The sequence below is a fragment of the Squalius cephalus genome (assembly GCF_949319135.1).
Source record: "Squalius cephalus genome assembly, chromosome: 21".
Taxonomy (NCBI): Eukaryota; Metazoa; Chordata; class Actinopteri; order Cypriniformes; family Leuciscidae; genus Squalius; species Squalius cephalus.
This window is the reverse complement of record NC_137142.1, coordinates 32766679-32787178: the sequence shown is the minus strand read 5'-3', so window position 1 is coordinate 32787178 and position 20500 is coordinate 32766679. Positions and strand designations below refer to the sequence as shown.

The following is a 20500-nucleotide window of genomic DNA, read 5'->3' as shown; positions in this document are numbered from 1 at the left end:
TTGTTTATAGAAGTACTTATTTTTCTCTTTTTTTCTGACTGTTTATTTATTTAACTATATATATATTTTAAAAAAAGAAAATGTAATAGCCAGTAGCCAATATGTCAGCATTTCTGTTTTGAATGCAACTTACTGTAGCAAAGAAGTCTACATATAAATGCTATAATGCAATGCACAAACAGATAGGCCTATTCTGTTGATGAATGAGATTAATGTGGCTGGTGGAAATGAATTAAATGAAATGTTATGAATGCAAAGTCATGAAATCAGAGTAATTGCAAATTTAACCTACTTTTTGCGGATTTAATGTCTATGTCATTGAATGTATGTTTGGCATTTGTTTCCTTTCACAGCTGAAACCTGCCATGTGAAACCTGAGCACATAATGGAACATTGAAAGAGCCAATCTGTATGGTAATTCCTCTTCACACACACTCGCTTGTGTCCATGCTTTCCTCGTCCCTTCGGACAGAGTTTCTCCGCTCACGTGTGAAATCAGTTAAGTGAAGTTAATAGCCGATATCAGACAGCAGAGCTTCTTTAATTCCCTGAGAGGCGAATGCGTTACAGCCTGCGATTCAACACTAGTGTATTAACACTCTTTCAGGAAGAGCTTCAGCTCTGTCAGATCAGACCTTTTCAATGAAGATGGGTTATTATATTTTTATTAGGGCTGTGAAAAGATTAATCGCGATTAATCGCATCCAAAATAAAAGTTTGTTTACATAATATATGTGTTTGTACTTGGTATAATTATTTTGTATATATAAATACACACACATGCATGTATATATTTAAGAAATATTTGCATACATATACTGTATATATTTATATATAATTTATATTATATATAAGTATAATTTTTTTATATATAAATAAGACAGTTTTTCTTAAATATATACATGCATGTGTGTGTATTTATATATACAAATTTAATTATACACAGTACACACACATATATTATTTAAACACAAACTGCATTTTGGATGCGATTAATCGCGATTAATCTTTTCACAGCCCTAATTTTTATATTTTCAAATGGGTTTTTAACTTAGCACTGTTTTCAAATTACATTACATTTGGTTTTAGTTATAGTTACTTTTAGAAATGGTTTTGATTTTTTATTTATTTATTTATTTATTTTTCATTTATTTTGTATTTTCTTTTTAAAATATGTTTTTATTGCAGATTTCATTATGTCATTAAAAGGGATATTTCATCCATAAATGCAAATCATGGATGCATATCCAAAATGTTTCAGCAGTGAACAAGTCCTTCTTAGGGACACTCAATATACAGAAATTATGACAACATATGTTTTTACATTGCTTTAACTCATCAACATGAGTAAAAACTCATCAACTTTTTGTGTGTAAAGTTATTCGGCTGGTCATGTGATCTGAACAGCATGCACCTTTAAACAAAATATAATCCTCTTCATTTCTCGGTTTAAACCCTTCAGTCTGCTGAGCTTTGATTGTAAGTGCATTATTATAAATATATTTTCTGTTTGATATAACAAACTAAGAAACATTAAACGTATCAGTCTTTTTGTAATCAACAACAGTCACAGATGAAAAGGAAAAAAATACTATAATTAATTTTCCCAGCATCTTGGATTTTTCCATTCTTCAGAACCTTAAAGGTTCAGCCTTTGGTAAATCAACTGACATGAGTTTCCATCACTTAAATTCTTCATTTCTCATCTTTGTATTCTCTTCCTCAACATGCCTCACCAGAAAGATTTGCATTTCTTTGATGGATGGCCTGTGTTTCGGAAGAGCGCTGTTCTTCTGTGTGCTCCAGCCTCGGGCGCTCACATTAGGACGGAGCGGGAGTTGATGAACTGTGTATGAATATGAATATGCATGCGCAGTCAGGATGCCACTGCATAAACTACATTTGACAAGCGTTGACGAGAGCAGATATTCCTCTTGAAGGTGAGCGGGTTCATGGGTGTGAATGCTGAAAGAACACCTGATTTACAATATGCTGTTTTGACACTGCCTGGATTTTTATTTTGTTTTATGCAAATTAGTTTGAGTGATAAATTCATACACCAGCTCTTAACTACAAAGCATGCATTACACAACATGAGAACTAAATCAGCAATTATAGTATCAGCTTATCTCAGGAAACAGTCATTTATGATACTCTATAATAGTAGATTTGAAATTCATAAAGGCAATTTGTTAGAGTAAATTCTGTCAAAAATGATTTGGGGTTGAAATTACAGTCAATGTTCGTGTTCTTTGTGACAAGAACAATATTTAGTGTTTCTTTTTGTAAAATGATGAAATTTTTAAGTCAAACTACTGACGATGTCAATGTAAGTATAAACAATCAAATATCATTCTGATAAATGCTGAGAAAGTTATCTGTTTGAACCATGTGATCAAAAAATCCCTTGAAATATGATTTCAGAAAGATAAAATGATTTCAAAACAGGGAGACAAATTCTGCATAAAAACCCCTAACTATATATACAATTAAAACTAATTTACATATTCAGTAATTCCTTAAATAATTTGTTTAAATAACTGAAATTTCAGTAAAAGCAAATTTAGGTGGATTTTAGATGGATCATATTCTAATGATATTCATTTAAAAAAAAAAGTTTTACTTTGCAATATCTTGGCATTATAAACAAAGCTTAATTAAAAGAAAAGTTCACCCAAAAATAAAACATCTGTCTTCATTTATTAACTCTCATGTCGTTGCAAATCTGTATGAGTTTCTTTCTTTCTTTCTTTCTTTCTTTCTTTCTTTCTTTCTTTCTTTCAGAACAAACAACTTTGGAACCCATTGACTTTCATTGCATGGACAAAAACAAAACACTGAGGCATTTCTCAAATTCAAACAGTTTTGGGATGACATGAGGATGAGATGCTAACTGCATCCCAATCCAGCGGCTGCATCCTAGCGAAGGTCCGTAATGATGGTCTGGCCTACTGACCACTGTTCTTGTTGCCTAGCAACCGTGACAGCTGCCGTTAACGAGTGACAGTAACGTTTGTACTGGACTTTTTTTATATTAAACTGTCTGAAAACTAAACAGGGTTCACAAACTGTCCAAATATGTTCATCATGGTCCATTTTTTGTATACAATAAAAAGGATAAACTATAATCACATAGTAAGATAGAAGTCAACATTTGAACTGCTTTAAAGTCCCTATGAAAGCAAAATTGAAGTTTTTTGGCTTTTAGTATGAATATGTTAGCCTTACTGTTATCTATAAGCTAGTTTGCTCCAAAACAATGACAAAATTCACATTTAGAAGATATAAACATTGAAAACTTACAGTTTATCACTTCCACCAATTAATATGAATGATTTTGATGACATCACTCTGCACTTCAGCTTCTCATCAGATTTTCTGTCCAATCAAATGCTCTCTAGAATCTGAAGCTCCGCCCCCTACACTATAATAGATGCTGACGCTGCGGCTGAAATCCGTCACTTGTTCACACATTTACTATTTTCTACATGGTGAACGGCACATAGTGCACTATATAGGGGATAGGGAACGATTCAGACAGTGTAAATATGCTTTCCATTGCGAATGAAGTCTGATTTCACGTCAGAGTCACGTGAACCGCCACAGCTCCGGTCCAGAGACACGATACACAGAGCGGATCATATGATCGAGTCGCTCAGACCAGAAAACATATCGGACCCGTTTGATATTCTGCACAGAATGCTGTATTTTAAAGCGATATGGAGGAGATCAGGAGGAGAAACGGTTAGAGATTAGGAGGAAACTGAGGCGTTATCGAGTTCAACGGCTCTGGCGGAGCTGTAATATCAACCAAACGCTATTGGCTATTTTAAAAAAAGGGGAGGAGCTGTTCGATATGTCCCGCCCTGTCTTCCTGTTTCAGTGGAAATTACGTCAACACATTAAATAATGCTGTGCGTTTCAAGGCACTTCAATGGGTGTTTTATTTAAAGTGTTTTATATTTAATTTTTACATTTCATTATGAGTAAGTTGAAACCCAATACCTACAGTTAAAAGTGTACTTCGGCAATTTCTCTCAAAACTGGCGCATAATGAATTCTAGGTCAGGCAAGGCCTTGAATGATCCATCTGTTGCCTCCTTCATTGCATGGGAAACCAAGGACGCATTTGAAGAAGCCTTCGAATTGGGACAGCCAAAATATTCATTTTTGGGCGTACTGTCACTTTAAATAACGTCACTGCGTCGACTATCCTGATAATCATAAAAGTAACTCATTAGGACGCACAGGGCACAATTAGGAGGGTTTCCTGAAAATGACCCGTCATCATTAGTCTGATCATTGGTCCTGGTCAGTGGTAAAAATAGCCTGATCTGATTGGCTGATGAGCTATTCTGGTGTCAGTGGCTGGAGAGATTTCAGGATATGATGCGTAGAGTGATGATGCGTGTGCTAGATGTGATTTTCAGGCTGATTGGCGTCCTGCTGTTCTCGTGTGCCCGAACACCTCAAACCAGCGATGGGCTGCATGCTGACCAAGTTATTTCTGTAGAATAATGACTAGTAGTTTGTGTGTGTGTACTTGTGTACGTGCATGCGTACTGTATAGGGGGCATTTAGTTGTTTCTCAGTCCTTTTCATTGTGTGACTAGTTATTTGATAATAGTGGTGAAAACGTGTGCTAACATCTGCCATCAGCAAAACATGTTTCTGGCAAGAGTCCATCAGACAGATGCTTGATTGATCCCAGATTGAATGTTTAGTGTTATCAAAACGGTCACTAACGTACAGCACAAAACATTGCAAATATTACAAAAATAGCGGTGTAATGTTTAAACTAGGTTAAGGTCTATCAGACAAAGAGATTGGATGTTGCTTGGGTGTTCTGACTGGTTGCTAGGGTGTTGCTTTGCTTTGGGTGTTCTGGGATGTGGCTTGCTATTTTTCGTAACTAGCTTTTGTGAAGCTAACTACTTACTTCCAACAGCTTGTTAAGGTGTTGCTATGCAGTTCGCTGTTTTTAGTAACTTTAGTGAAACGAACTACTTCAACTTCTTTGCTATCATGTTGCTATGCAGTTGCTATGGTGTTCTGGATGGTCGCTAGGATGGTGCTATGCAGTTGCTATGTGTTTACTAGGGTGTTTTGAGTGGTTGCTAGGGTGCCCTGGAATGTTGTTTGCTATTTTGTTTAGTAACTTTGCAGTTGTTAGGGTGTTCTGAGGGGTTGCTAGGGTGCCCTGGAATGTTGTTTGCTATTTTGTTTAGTAACTTTGCAGTTGTTAGGATGTTCTGGGTGGTTGCTAGGATGGTACTATGCAGTTGCTATGGTGTTCTGGATGGTCGCTAGGATGGTGCTATGCAGTTGCTATGTGTTTACTAGGGTGTTTTGAGTGGTTGCTAGGGTGCCCTGGAATGTTGTTTGCTATTTTGTTTAGTAACTTTGCAGTTGTTAGGGTGTTCTGGATGGTTGCTGGGATGGTGCTATGCAGTTGCTATGTGGTTACTAGGGTGTTCTGAATGGTTGCTAGGGTGCCCTGGAATGTTGTTTGCTATTTTGTTTAGTAACTTTGCAGTTGTTAGGGTGTTCTGGATGGTCGCTAGGATGGTGCTATGCAGTTGCTATGTGGTTACTAGGGTGTTCTGAATGGTTGCTAGGGTGCCCTGGAATGTTGTTTGCTATTTTGTTTAGTAACTTTGCAGTTGTTAGGGTGTTCTGGGTGGTTGCTAGAGTGTTCTGGATGGTCGCTAGGATGGTGCTATGCAGTTGCTATGTGGTTACTAGGGTGTTCTGAGTGCTTGCTAGGATACCCTGGAATGTTGTTTGCTATTTTGTTTAGTAACTTTGCAGTTGTTAGGGTGTTCTGAGGGGTTGCTAGGGTGCCCTGGAATGTTGTTTGCTATTTTGTTTAGTTACTTTGCAGTTGTTAGGATGTTCTGGGTGGTCACTAGGATGGTGCTATGCAGTTGCTATGTGGTTACTAGGGTGTTTTGAGTGGTTGCTAGTGTACCCTGGAATGTTGTTTGCTATTTTGTTTAGTAACTTTGCAGTTGTTAGGGTGTCCTGGGTGGTTGCTAGGGTGTTCTGGATGGTCGCTAGGATGGTGCTATGCAGGTGTGTTCTGAGTGGTTGCTAGGGTGCCCTGGAATGTTGTTTGCTATTTTGTTTAGTAACTTTGCAGTTGTTAGGGTGTTCTGGTATGTTGTTTGTTAGTGAAGCTTAATACTTCAACCAATGTAATCTGTAGCTTGTCAATCTACAAGCTGCTCATAATTTAAAGTAGTTTAAAGTAGTAAAGACATAATTCCTCTGTGAAAGGCATTCCCTCCAGTGAAGGGTGCAGATGATATGTGTCATTTCTGCATTTTCTCTAAAGCACGTTCTTTTTTAAAATCTCCATCTTTTTTTTTTCTTTTTTTTCATCATGACTTTTCATTTCCATATGCCGACACAAATCTTTCTCTTACTGGAATGAGGGGAAACACATTTGTATCTGTAACACCAGCAATGTTGTCCATGCCCTTATGCACTAGAACGAGTTTATTTCTTCATCTTGTTTTTGTTTCGCCTTGGGAATTATTCAGAAGCACAATATAAAAAGAAGCTTTTTGGAGCGTCTGGAAACATTTATTGGATTTTAAACAATAAAGATCTCGATCTCACACATACAGATTCGAGGACTAAGAGAAAGACTGTGCTGTTAGTGCTTCATCATCATCACTGACAGATGAGAGCGAGTGATGCTGACAGATGACAGAATCCTTCAGATTCAGTGATGACATTAAACATGTGTGAGAAAAGGTCAAAGGATAACATCTCTCGCCCTTCTTGTTTGTCTTAGGTAACCAGATGTGATGTGTTTGTGTTGCTGTTCTGATTTGCACTGGGGACTAATTATTAACTGACTGAAATATCCCAGTACTATGATGATTTTGTGATGCTATTATTCATAAACCGTGGAAGATCTAACAATAAGAGTAAAATGCGGTGTGCGAAAGCTTGTGCTGTTTCTGTCTGTGTGTCTTCTGAGGAGGATCCCTCATCATTTCAGACTGATCTGAACCAACACTAAATTATTTATGAAGGTGAAACTTTTACTTTGTGAACTGGTGGATAAAAAAGCATGTAATTCCTGCTTCTCATTTCACATGCAAAGACTTGAAACATGTTTCAAAGGCACAGCGGACAGATCGACCCCTTTAACTCTGAAGGTCAGGAGAGGGCGCGGAAAGGTCATGCAGAACTAATTATTATGATGTTCTGATGTTTTTAATGCACTAGGTGGACCTCATGGAGAAATATTTAATGCATTATGACATGACCCCATAAACCCTGTAAAGCCTGACATATTAAATAATTGTCTGACATATGAAAATGGAACAGTTTATGTAACCTATAGACAAAATCTTGCATCTGAGTGGTAATTTTTTTGAATCATAAAAACAAGTTTTTATGGCCCATATAATATGATATAGTGAGAATATGGAGCTCAAGGAGAAAAATATGTCTTATAAAGATAATATTTAAATGCTTAGTTTTATGATCAAAGCACTGTAGTTTTAAAACATATAATGAAATGCGATAAAATGATCACATAAATGACCTCAAAAGCCGGATGATCCTATATACTTGAGACTCACATTTGAACATGATTTTTCTAAAAAAAAATTAAATAATAATGGATAATCAGGTAAAAATCCAGTATGTGTTCATCTTGAAATATTACTAACTATATATACTACATCAATTTTTTTTTTTTTTTTTTACTATATGTAAAAAAAATCATTGAACACATTTTAACAATTATATGTTAAAAAGTATAAACTATCAATCACATGACAGAAGGCATGTAGTATGTACAAGTTTTTTTCAGCAGAGTTTTGATCATGTAGATAATTTAGAGGCCTTGTAAATTTGCATATCAAATACGGTATGCAAGGTTTTATTGGGTTAATCATGCATGCACAAAGCATGACCACTGGGGTTCATACTGTGTACATGATGAAGAGACCCTGAGGCTTCAGCCTTTCATTACTAAACAATAATATTGTGCATTAGTACAGTTATAATACAGTTATCGTTATACTTATCGTTCTTGGTGTGAACATGTACTTCACTGGGGGTGGGGATCCCAGAGAATTGCACTGAAGGAGCTGTGCCATGCAGTATCAAGAGACCAGAAGATCACAGATAAATAATATGTCATATGTGTGACGTCTTTTGAGAAGTGTTTTCCAACAGTAAACATCACACTATTGTCCTTTGTTCCCAGAATGTTCTGCTTTCTCATCCCTCATATCATTTCCATCACTGGTCTGGATGAAGTGTGGCGTTCTGCTGAGGATGCATGAGGTTTGATTGATGGGGCTTTTGTGCCGCAAGCCACTGAACACAAACTGCATTTGTCACAAGAGACACACATAAACAAACTCAAGCACTGCAGACTTTTCATTCCAGGCCACCAAAGAAGAGAAGCCCCTGTTTTACTTCTTTTACTTGAGCATCAGTGGAGTTAGTGTGATGTTGCTTTGAGTGACAGCAGAGTCATAACATTCACTTTTATTGTTCTATACCCTTATGCTGAACAAGCATGGTGCTCAGGGCTGTGTTCATATTTCAGATGTGTTTGTGCTTTATGAAGAACCAACACACATGCCATCTCACTTTATGCATGTACATCATGCAGTTTTCAAGAGGGATATTTAGTGTGTTTTTTTTTTTTGCAGGCAAGACATTGCAGACATTTTGGGTTTTCATAATGTGTTGTTTGCAGGCAAGACATTGCAGACATTTTGGGTTTTCATAATGTGTTGTTTCGCAGTGTAAAAAAACATGCAAAATACACTTTATTGCACTTTATCTATTTGCATCTGTAGATTTCAGTTACAATGCATATCTTTAAAGTCGGTTTCGTCAAGATGTGTTTAATGGGTCACACTTTAGTTTAGGGTCCAATTCTCACTATTACTGTAACTAACTATTAACTACGACTTTTGCCTCAATAAACCCCTAATTACTATTATTAATATTATTAAGGTAGTTGTTAAATTTAGGTATTGGCTAGGATTAAGGGATGTAGAATATGGTCATGCAGAATAAGGCATTAATATGTGCTTTATAAGTACTAATAAACAGACAATATCCTAGTAATATGCATGCTAATAAGCAACTAGTTAATAGTCATAAATCTCCACAACTTTACAGTTTTATTCCTATCTATATTCTGGATGTTTTTTGTCCTTATAAAATATATAATTTGCCTGATATTAGACAACATTTTATTCATATCATGGAGAATTTTTTGTTTTTTTTTGTTTCTGTACAGTAATTTCTGATTAATGGAGCGATATAAATAAATCGAAAAAAGAATCCTGTAAAAACTCTGATATGTCGACAAGAATTTTAAATCTGGCTTTATCCAATGTTTAGATTTTTATTCTGGATAATTATGCAAATTAGGGCATATTTAATTAGACAATGCCACATTTTTCCAACAGGTTTAGGGTTACTAATGTGGATTTCATTAAGTATTTGCAGGTTCAAAATTTTATTTAGACTAAATTAAGAGAATGCCCTGGAGGATTTGCTGTCTCCACTATTGAATCACTATTGGCTGTTGTTAAGCAGGTTCAGTTTGTCACGAGATGAGATTATAATATACTTTGTGGCCTTAAAACAGATAAACCTGACACTCTTAAAGATGCTCTAAGCGATGCTGGGTGACGTCACTTCTTGTTGACGTTCGAAGTATTGTCAAACAAAACGGAGGCTAGCTCGACCCTCCCTCCTCCTCATCCCGTCCCCTCTCCCTCCCTCCCGTGCTTCCTGAAACTGGATTTACACACCAGTCCAGCAAAAACCGAGCCAGCTGAATGTCGGATTGGAAGCCCTTCTACCGGCGGAGTTCTCACCACCTTTTGAATGCTTTTCCGATGTAAATTCGGGACTTTCTGCCCCGAAAGGGTTTTTCCGATGTAAATTCGGGACACGCGCGTTCCTTCTCCTTTTCCCTCTTCTTTGTTATTTCTTCATCGGAACGCCGTCTCTTTGGTCGTGTGTCGGCCATATCAAAATTCTCAAGAATATACAATTTCAACGTTAGTCGTTGTCGTTGTCTAGGACATCTCTCCTCTAGCTAACTTCCCTCCTCATGCTTCTCTCTCCTCCATTCCCCACACCCCCCTTCATGTGCAAGCGCACTAACCCCCCATCCCCCACCCCCACATCATTCTTGTCGGTTATTGGCTGGAACACTGTTTGTTATGTTTCGTGGTCCAGGCTGGGCCAGTTTGTTTTTGTTGCCGTTTGTGGAGCCTGGGCTGTCTACAGAGACCGCGCTTTCTTACAGTGTGTTCAGGGGACAGGCAGCGAGCGGGTAGAGAGAGCATGTTTACTGGATGTGACAAAAAAAGTTTTGGCCTAAAAAACAAGTGACATCGCTTAGAGCACCTTTAAGGATAAATGGGAAGCAGATTTGGGCAGTGTAATTGAAACAGAAACTAAGAATGAATTACGCAAGCCCATTTGTGTTCAAGCCTCTAATTCCTCTTGGGAAAGGCAGTTTGAAACTCTGCACAGAGTTTATTACACCTGAGGTTAGACATGAAATGAGTCCAGGTCTGTGTGGTCTGTGCATCAATTGTATTTCTGCTACTGAGACATTTTGTCATTGCCTGTGGAGTTGTCCTCTTATAAAGCAGTTCTGGCTCTTGACAGTTACATTTTCATTTTTAGGGTATGCTTATGATGAGATACCCTCAGACTTCCAGAATAAAGACCTTCTTCATATTTTGGTTTATTCTGCTCCCACTTTAAATCAATGGCTGCATTCAGCTCTTTTTACTAGTAAATAACCACCTAGCAAACACAAGAACACATAGCATTCACCTAACAAAGATCTTAGTAGCTGCATAAGCTGCATTTTGCTGAACTTGCATTTTCAAAAGAATATGTAGTTTAACTTGCCATCTTCTTGGATCCCAGTGTTCTCATTAATCCAGCCGAACGTTTCAGCTGTGCCAGTGTGTGGTGATGGATGTGTTTGTTCATTACTTACAAGTTCCAGTCCTTCATTAGTGTAATGTTTGGGACTATAGCGCTCATGCATTTTCTAGTGCACCTCATTCTTTCAATATAAAAGCAAACACTAAATATGAAGTAAAGATTCACCATAACAAAGAAAAAGAAATGTCAGTGCTGCATCTTCAGCTAAACTAATGCAAACTGTCATTTTGGGGTGAACTATCCCTTTTAATCTGACAGATACACGTTTAAAAGTTACACTTCACAAAGTCAAACTGCTAATGGTTTATAGTTGAATGTTAAATATTAGAGAAAGTATTTTAAAATCTCATTTGAATGCCCCTCAAAAGCTTGCAATTATGACTGACAGTTTAATTGCTTTTCAGATTCAAAAGCTTTTCACAAGCATTAGTATGTGCAAAATTACTTCTTACATTCCAGCAGATCTTAAGATTCTCGTTCATCTGTTGATCTGTTGAGTTTAATCTAAAGCAGATGGGCATTATTTCAGCACATGTGAGGTGTAGTTTCTGAAATATTGGTGGCGTCTAGTTGAAACTCTGGCGAGAGACATGAAGCAGGGATTGATCAGCGTGTGTTAATGCTTTAATGAGAAGACATGCTGCATGACGCTTAGTTCCAGTATTGAAAGCTTAATAGAATTAAAGGGTTAGTTCACCCAAAAATGAAAATTCTGTCAGTAATTACTCACCCTCATGTTGTTCCAACCCCATAAGACCTTCGTTCATCTTCGGAACACAAATTAAGATATTTTTGATTAAATCTGAGAGCTGGATCACTCCCCCATAGGCTTCTAAGGGACTGAAACTTGCTGGCCCAGAAAAGTTATTAAAGACATCGTTAATATAGTCCAAGTGACTCCAGTGGCTCAATCTTAAGTATATCAAGCGACGAGAATACTTTTTGTGCGCAAAAACAAACAAAAATAACGACTTTATTCCACTATTCATTTCCTTCTCTCTGGGCCTCGAGTCTTTTCACGTAGTGTTTAAGCGTAGCGCGTCTGTGTTGCACGTCACCACGTAGGCTCACTATTGGCCGACGCTGGTCATGTGTGTGATGCGTCTGACGTGCAACACAGACGCGCTGCGCAAAAACACTACGAGGCCCAGAGAGAAGGAAATGAATAGTGGAATAAAGTCGTTATTTTTGTTTGTTTTTGCGCACAAAAAGTATTCTCGTCACTTTATAAACTTAAGATTGAGCCACTGGAGTTACTTGGACTATATTAACAATCTCTTTAATACATTTTCTGGGCCAGCAAGTTATAATGCCTTAGAAGCCTATGGAGGGGTGATCCAGCACTCAGATTTCATCAAAAATATCTTAATTTGTGTTCCGAAGATGAACGAAGGTCTTACGGGGTTGGAACAACATGAGGGTGAGTAATTAATGACAGAATTTTCATTTTTGGGTGAACTAACCCTGTAAGTTCAGTGTCTGCAAACAACAAGACAATTCCATAATACAGATTAAAAGTAGGTTTATCAATTATAGTCTCAGTCTATAAATAAATAAATAGATTATAATTATAACAATCATTATAAACAAGTAAAAATAAATAATAGATATTTTTATTTATAACATTCTATTCTATAATTTATTTATAACATTCTAATAATCAGATAAATAGAATTCATCCAAATAAAATTATTTAAATTTAGTATAATTATCTATTCTGCTGAATACAAATTCTGTTCTGTTTTCTCAGGATAATTGATGATAATAATAAAATAAAAAAATAAAAAAACCTTCATGGCTCCAAGAATATTTTGCTGTAATACCGCCCCCTACCGTATAACAGTGAAAACACGGAAAGGCGGATAATTCTGTCATTAGCGGGGAAAGAGTTAAACATTGAATTTCCATAATTTCCCCAATTGTTTGTTATTTAATGAATAAGAGTTTATTATTTTGAAAAGCACATTAATAGTGTATTTATTGTTGCAAGACCAGTTTCATTGTCAAAAGCTGAACTTTTCCGCTATATTGTTTCTGTGTGTAAGGGTTATGTTTAGTTTCATTGTGTTTTAGGGGCCATGTAATGCACACTTTTCCGTTTTTAGTACATTGTTGTCATGTAAACACACCCTTAGTTTGGTTTTCCCTGTTCCCGTTTGCCACAGTTCTAGTTCCTTGGTTGTTTCCATGGTTTCTAATTGAGTTAAACACCTGTTCCCTGTTCTGTTGATTATCTTCCCCTGTGGATTTAAAGGGATACTTCACCTCTGGAAAGATGAATGTGTATTTAAAATTGGTCATTTATGTAGAAGAAATGTGAAATTATTAGGGCTGTCAAAAGATTAATCGCGATTAATTATTACATAATATATGTGTGTGTATGGAGTATAATTATTTTCTATATATAAATACACACACATGCATAAATATTTAAGAAAAATTTGTTATTTATATATAAAATATTTATATATAATATAAATTATATATAATATAAATATATATACACAGTATATACATGCAAATATTTCTTAAATATATACATGCATGTGTGTGTATTTATATATAGAAAATAATTATACACCGTACACACACATATATTATGTAAAAACAAACTTTTATTTTGGATGCGATTAATCGCGATTAATCGTTTGACAGCCCTAGAAATTATTTTTGAATTTGGAGCTTTCTAGACTGAGAAAAGCCAGAAAATGTATTTTTGGCTTATGTGGATGAAAGACAACAACTCCCAGAATGCACTTGCTTCGCTGCCCTAGGAGGCCACGCCCAAGCCACGCCTACCGGTTACAGAGGGCAGTTTAAAACAACAAGGCTAGGCTACTAGTGAGTCTCTGTGACGAGTCTGATTTCGAGATCGCCCAAAATGTCCGGGATTCGGCTTTTGCGTTCTACAGTCGCCATTCATCATGTTTACTGTGGCGAGCAGGACGAGGCTGAGGGGCGCGGGAGAACGGTGCGAGGCCGGTGGCGTGATCACTGATGAGCGACACCTGTGAGACGCACCGGTCTCGTATCTCTCACGGAATTTTCTTAGCAATGTTAAAACGCACATCAACCGATCACTTGTTTAGCGTTCATGTAAACACTACATTCAGATTCACCAATCGGAATGAATTCAGTTAGATTGAAACAAAAGGTGTGCATGTAAACAATGAATGGCGACTGCAGAAAGCAAAAGCCGAATCCCGGACATTTTGGACGATCTTGACGGCCAGACTTGTCCGGGAAAAAGAGGATGGTAACCCCTGCTACTCAGCTTTCTCCACAGAATAAGAACCGTTAGCTTAGCTTCCAAATAAAAGATGGCTGACACTGTGTGTACATTCTGTGAGTGAGATCCCACCCTCTATGGGCGGGTTGAAAACATGCGGGACAGCTCCTCCTACTGGCTGTAGTCTTTAGCCTCTGGCCAAAAAATCCTCCGATGATGCATTTTGCATTTTTTCCAGACAAAAAATACATAAATCTCTCGTCTCAGGGAGACATGAGGGAGGAAAGCACGGTAATTCGTAAATACTACAGGTTTTCTATACTAATACAAAGCTTAATGCTAAATCCTGAAGTATCCCTTTAAGCCGTTGGTTTTCCTCAGTTCCTGGTCCTCTGTTAACGTAATGCTAGTGTGTAGTGCTTTGTTTAGTCCTAGTGTTTATTAAAAGAATCTTGAATCATCGAAATTAAAATAATCAAAGCAGAAATATATCCATTCCACATTTACAGCAGTTAATCTCGCTAAATCTAATGCTACCACTGGAAAAGAGATGCTTTGTGAAAGGTCTCAGATAACAATAGCTTTGGCAAGAGTGTGTGCTTGTCTTTATTCCTCTAATGCAAATATCTTCTTGTGTATGAAAAACTCACTCGCTCTATTCTTCCTGAGCACCTAATTATGCATGAGAGCTTGCCATAGGTCAGCTCTAAAAAGCTTTTTATTATGGTAATGGCTGGTGTGTGTGTGTGTGTGTGTGTGTGTGTGTGTGTGTGTGTGTGTGTGTGTGTGTGTGTGTGTGTGTGTGTGTGTGTGGAGGATGGGGTGAGTTAAGGCAACAATATATCCAGCCTCTGATTCAAGCATAGTGGTCAACGCGTGACCCATCATGCATCTTTCAGCGGGACTTGTTGAGATGCAGAGGAGTTTATTTATGGTGTTACTATAGTGTTGCCATGCAACTGTCCCATATGAAAAGGCTTTGACCACTGAAAATATATTAGAGCTGATAACAACTCTGCAATAAACAAAATGCTAACAATGTGATTTAGTGCTTAAGTGTAGGTTTCACCAGTGTCACTGTGGCCAGAATGTGGCTGGGGTAAAAACAGCATATTGAGTTTACACTGTTAACTCGAGGCATTTTGGAAAAAATATTGATTTTTATCCAATTACAATTATGCATGTATAATAACTCTATTGAATGCAGTCATGAATTAAAAATTACACTTGCCTTGATGCTTTTTCAAAATCAAGTTCTTAATATCTTTGTCTTTTAATAAAACAACATCTAAACATCCTTAAAACAAGATAAAGTATTAAGATTTGTTGTCATACTACATATATTGTTACAAAATATATTTGAGCATAAACAGTATGTATATATGCATGGTTATATGGTGTATATATATATATATATATATATATATATATATATATATATATATATATATATACACACACACACACACACACACACAGTATATATTAAATAATTGCAGATGCATGAGGAGACGAGTATTTTCTGAATGCAGGTGAGTAATGTCTGATGGGCTTCAGAGGGTAAAGAAGGAACTCCATCATGCCTCTGTTGTTTCCATCACTCATTTCTCCCATATCCCTCTGGAGTCTCCCGCACATCTCTGACTCAATGGAGGGAAAATGCTAATGCTAGCTACGGACCGTTCCTCATTCCGCGGCTGAAGAGAGAGTGTGTAGGTGTGTAAAGATATTCTGTGTAAAATTAGAGGTTGAGAAGCCAGCAGAAAGCAGGGTTCACTTTTTCAGTGAGACTTCAGCCGAGAGAGAATCTACCTTTTTTTTTTCACGCACAACTTTACCATATTACATATACACTGAAAAAAAAAAAGGATTTTCTCACAGAAATGCCAGTACTGTAAGTAACACATTGAAACATGATTTTTTTTTTAAGAAGAAAAACACTGAAATTGTATTTTCTTGTAAAACATACTCCAATAACTTAACTTTGTAACTTAAAAATCTTTCTTCTTTTAAAAAAAAATGTTTTTCTGTAAAATCTTTTTATTTATGACTTTGGAAATTTGTTTTTACACTGTACATTTTTAAGTACAATCAACTTGGATGTTTAAGTCATTTCAAATTAAATTATGTTAAACTGACCTTAAAAATTAGTTGAATCTTGTATAACATTAAAAAAGTAGGAAATTGCTTAAATCGACGTATACAACATATGTTGTCATAACTTATTAATTCATTTTTTTACAGTGTATTTATTTGGGTCACATATATCTAATTTCCATAAAATCTCCATTTATACCACATATTTTACGATTATTCTATTTTTTTCATTTCCAAATCAAATTCCAAACTTACATATGTTTCCTTTCAGTTTTTAAATTCAATTAATTTTAATTCAATTTAAATAATTTCTTATCTGGAGTTAGATAACATAACTATTGGACAATTAAATAATCTGGCTGCATCATGTAATAAACTAGAATTTTGAATCAACATATAAATGAGAAGTGGTGCTCATGCAAAATTTGCCAGTATGATGTCGTGGGTGGTTGCTAGGGCGTTGCTATGCAGTTGCCAAGGTGTTCTGAGTGATTGCTAGAGTGTTGCTATGCTAAAAAAAAAAAGAGAGTCAAAAGTGCTCATGGTCTCTGCGATATTAACTCTGTCATACTTGGGTTGGGGTTTATTCAGATCACTAACCCTGAATATAAACTTGCTTTAGTAAGAAACAAAAGTGTGCTTGTGGTCTGGCCTGTTTTCTCCCCATACACAGTGACAGTCACGACGGGAACATCCGCATGACAGCGGGACGATCGATTCACCTCAGAATAACGAGTCACCTCGAGATTTTCCCTGCTGAAACTGACACTTTGAATTGGATGAATATTTCATGGGCTCAGAAGAGAAGGTGATGAAAACAATGAATAATGTGAAAGGCCGTTTCCTTGAGGACACACGAAGGATCTTCTTAGAAGGAAGTTAAAGTGTTTTTGCTTGCAGATCAGGCTAACGATGCGCGTGCACTGGCGCGGAGAGGAGCAGACGCTTGCCATTCACTCTCTATGGGAGTCTCGCGCTGGGGATTGTGGGATTGATAGCATGGGGAGAATGTCAAAATAAGTTCACGAAAGTTCGACTTTGTGCAAATGAGTGGCGAAAAACGCCTAGCGATGCAGTCGATGACGGCTGTCGTGAGTGTTTCGAAATCTGCTGATGGTGCCGGATTACTTAAATCACATTGCTATTTAATTCAGATTTAAAATAGGGGAAGACGGGGTGCAGGATGTGCAGGATGATGATGCATCAGCCAATGTGTTATTATTGGAAATAAACAGAAACATTTGCTAATTTAGTTGTTATAGAACAAAATATAAAATTATTCAAAGAGGCCATCTTACCTGAGTTAATAACCACCCCCACCCCTGGCTAAACTTTTACAGAATGTAGAAATTACTTTTGATATAATTCTTATTCATATTTATTTAATGTTTAAAGTGTCATTAACCTAAAATACTAAATCAGCTATTCTATTTAAATTTGAATTATGACTATATAGTTGATAATAATTGAATAAACAATGAGAGACAAAGCAGAATCAAAAGAGATTTATGTGAAAGGTAAAATTATTCTGTGTCTTATTTACAGGCATATTAATATTTACATATTTAATTGCCCATATTTTAATCGAAGATATGTCATAATAGCAACACTAACACTAAATTTAATGATTTCACTCAACTATAGGTTTTAATGCAAGCAAATATGTCTGAAATGTAGGCTACATCTAATTCATGGAAATTCTGAATAATAACCCCATTAATTACAATAATTATTACATTTAAAAACAATAACACTAGGTAATTGCTGAGATGAGATTTTGTGTCATTATGGTCAGGAGAAACCATGGTCATCTTACCCCGACTTATACTCTTTGCACAGTTTCATTGTGGCTGGGTTAACACAATTGTATTGAATTTGCACTGTATATATTTTGCATTTTGCATTTTTCCTGTATTAAACTTGTTTAAATGAAACTTTATTGGCTGTATTGTCATGATTTACACATAATTTACGCCTTACTTCCTCGCTGACTGGATGATACGCAAACATTGCATGTAGATGGTGGCCATGATGCTGTCCTAATCTCCCAGCTGTGAATGCTGCATTTATCAGATTTCTGACACAAATCTGCAGGAAATATGATTTAATGAACCTGTGTGTTATTAGACCCAGTGCTAGAGGTTTTACACAAACCAATAACACAGCTGTGGCACCTCAGAGAAGCTGTGGTGTCCCATGATCACATCTCAAGGCTCAGAGAGGCTTATGTCACTCACAGAAATCACATCATGTACATTAGCCTATATACATGTATGCTGCAGTTATGTGTGATGCCCATAGGCGGAAATCGCGGGGGGGTCGGGGGGGTCAGGACCCCCCCTATCTGAGGGTTGTCCCCTCCTAAAAATATAATTAAAATATGTGTATTGAAAATAATATAATGATATATACTTAAAATAATTGTTTAAGTAGTAAAACAATAAAAATGCAAACGGGGCAAATACAAATTAACGTTTTAAAATTTTGAGTCCCCCCTCCCTTGCCTCAGTGCTTCGGTCCACTGCCCGCTCCCCTTTTACCTCATCACAAACAACTCCAATAAACTCCAGTAAGTCAAGGCTATTTTATTTACTTTAAACCTCGGATGAAGCGATTATTTTCTCTTTAATACAGAATATGCTGCGTCTGCGTCATTTACAAAATCATTGACATAAAATGTTATGATAGGCTAACCAATGTACTTTTGTCACCGATGTAGTCCGCCTCGCTATGTTGGCGATTATAACCTTGTTTTATACAGTCTGTGCATTAAACGTTACTTAGATTGTTTAAAACCGTTCCCTCACACACACACCCATAGAGTGTACGCATACACCTTGCGTAGTCTTGTAGATTAGACAAGTGCGTGTGCGCATTTAGATTTTCACACTTTCACTGTGTGATTTAGTCAGTTTATATCATTTAATATAGTTAATCTAATATAATATCACACAAAGAGTGCAGTTTTTCTCCAGATATTAACATGATAATAAATGTGATTTAATAAATTGATAATTGAAAAGTTTACTTTTAGACACCATATTGCCTGTTTTAACTCTATTTCGCTAACGAAAATAGTTGAAAACTAAGCCAAAGCACTGTATTTGCGTCTCAGAGAAACACTGAGGTATTTCCCTACTGAATTATGAATCAGCTTTTTGAACGAATCAGTTGAATCGCAATGACTCACTCATTAACAATGAATTGCTGCCACCTACTGGCGGTTTTAATTTCACATTTAAAGTATCTTTTCATGTTCTAAATCATTTTACATATCAATATTCAACGTTTTATGTTTTAAACAAAACATTATTTATGTCTGTGTAAAATCTAAATGCCATTTCAAATGCAACTTTTGTGTTTCCTCTCCATTGCAAAGATTTTGTTGATATTATTTAATTTGATTGGTAACAGCCCTATTGTGTCTTATTATTATAATTTAATTTAATGTATGAAATTGACACAAAAGATGATGCATGCATATATTTAGGTTTAAAAATACATTTATAAAGGTAAAAATGCCAATGAAGAATATCAAAAACTTTAGGAGTCGGCTGTCCTCAGCAGTCCTAAACATGCCAAGTTACCAGCACAATAATACACTCAGCAAAATATTGTCTAATTATCGTTATCGATAAAATCCCTGAATTAATCATCAACCATCATTTTGTTGTCAATTTCGCACACCAATGAAGAATATTTTGGTCAATTTAGTCAGCTTTTTCAATGAACCAGAGAGAAACTTTGAGAGAAGGATAATGGAACGGTCTAGCTACACTAATAATAGCAGTAAGGCTTTCCTCTGTGTACACACATATCCATAGAAAGTACAATTTTGCCTATATTATTGGTGTCCCCTTCAAAAAATTGCTTGTGAGGAATGTTATGTTTATTGTCCCCCCCAACATTTAGATGAAATTTACGCCCCTGGTGATGCCCTGCGGTTTCCTGAGGATGGATGTTATTTGGCATGGTGATTTCATTCTATGAATATAAAGGGTCAAATAGAAGAAGGTTGAATTAAGCAAAGCTGACGTGCTGATGCGCAGTTAATCCACACGACACAAAGTATACATAGGACACGAGTTTGAGGCTGGCTTGCATCATGTTTAAATCCTATTCCCATTATTTCCCTCATATTTCCTTTCCTGTCCAATAAATGTAAAAAAAAGCCCATGGATTACTATTAAACAAAATAATATAATATGA

General features: G+C 36.4%; 1 long non-coding RNA gene across 1 annotated transcript; it reads left to right on the top strand.

The window, feature by feature from the left end:
• Window positions 1–260: 260 nt before the first annotated feature.
• LOC307149569 lies at window positions 261–3054 on the top strand. The gene is made up of 3 exons (XR_013819586.1): window positions 261–414; window positions 1740–1940; window positions 2785–3054. It is a non-coding gene; the product is annotated as an uncharacterized lncRNA (long non-coding RNA).
• The last annotated feature ends 17446 nt before the right edge of the window (window positions 3055–20500 follow it).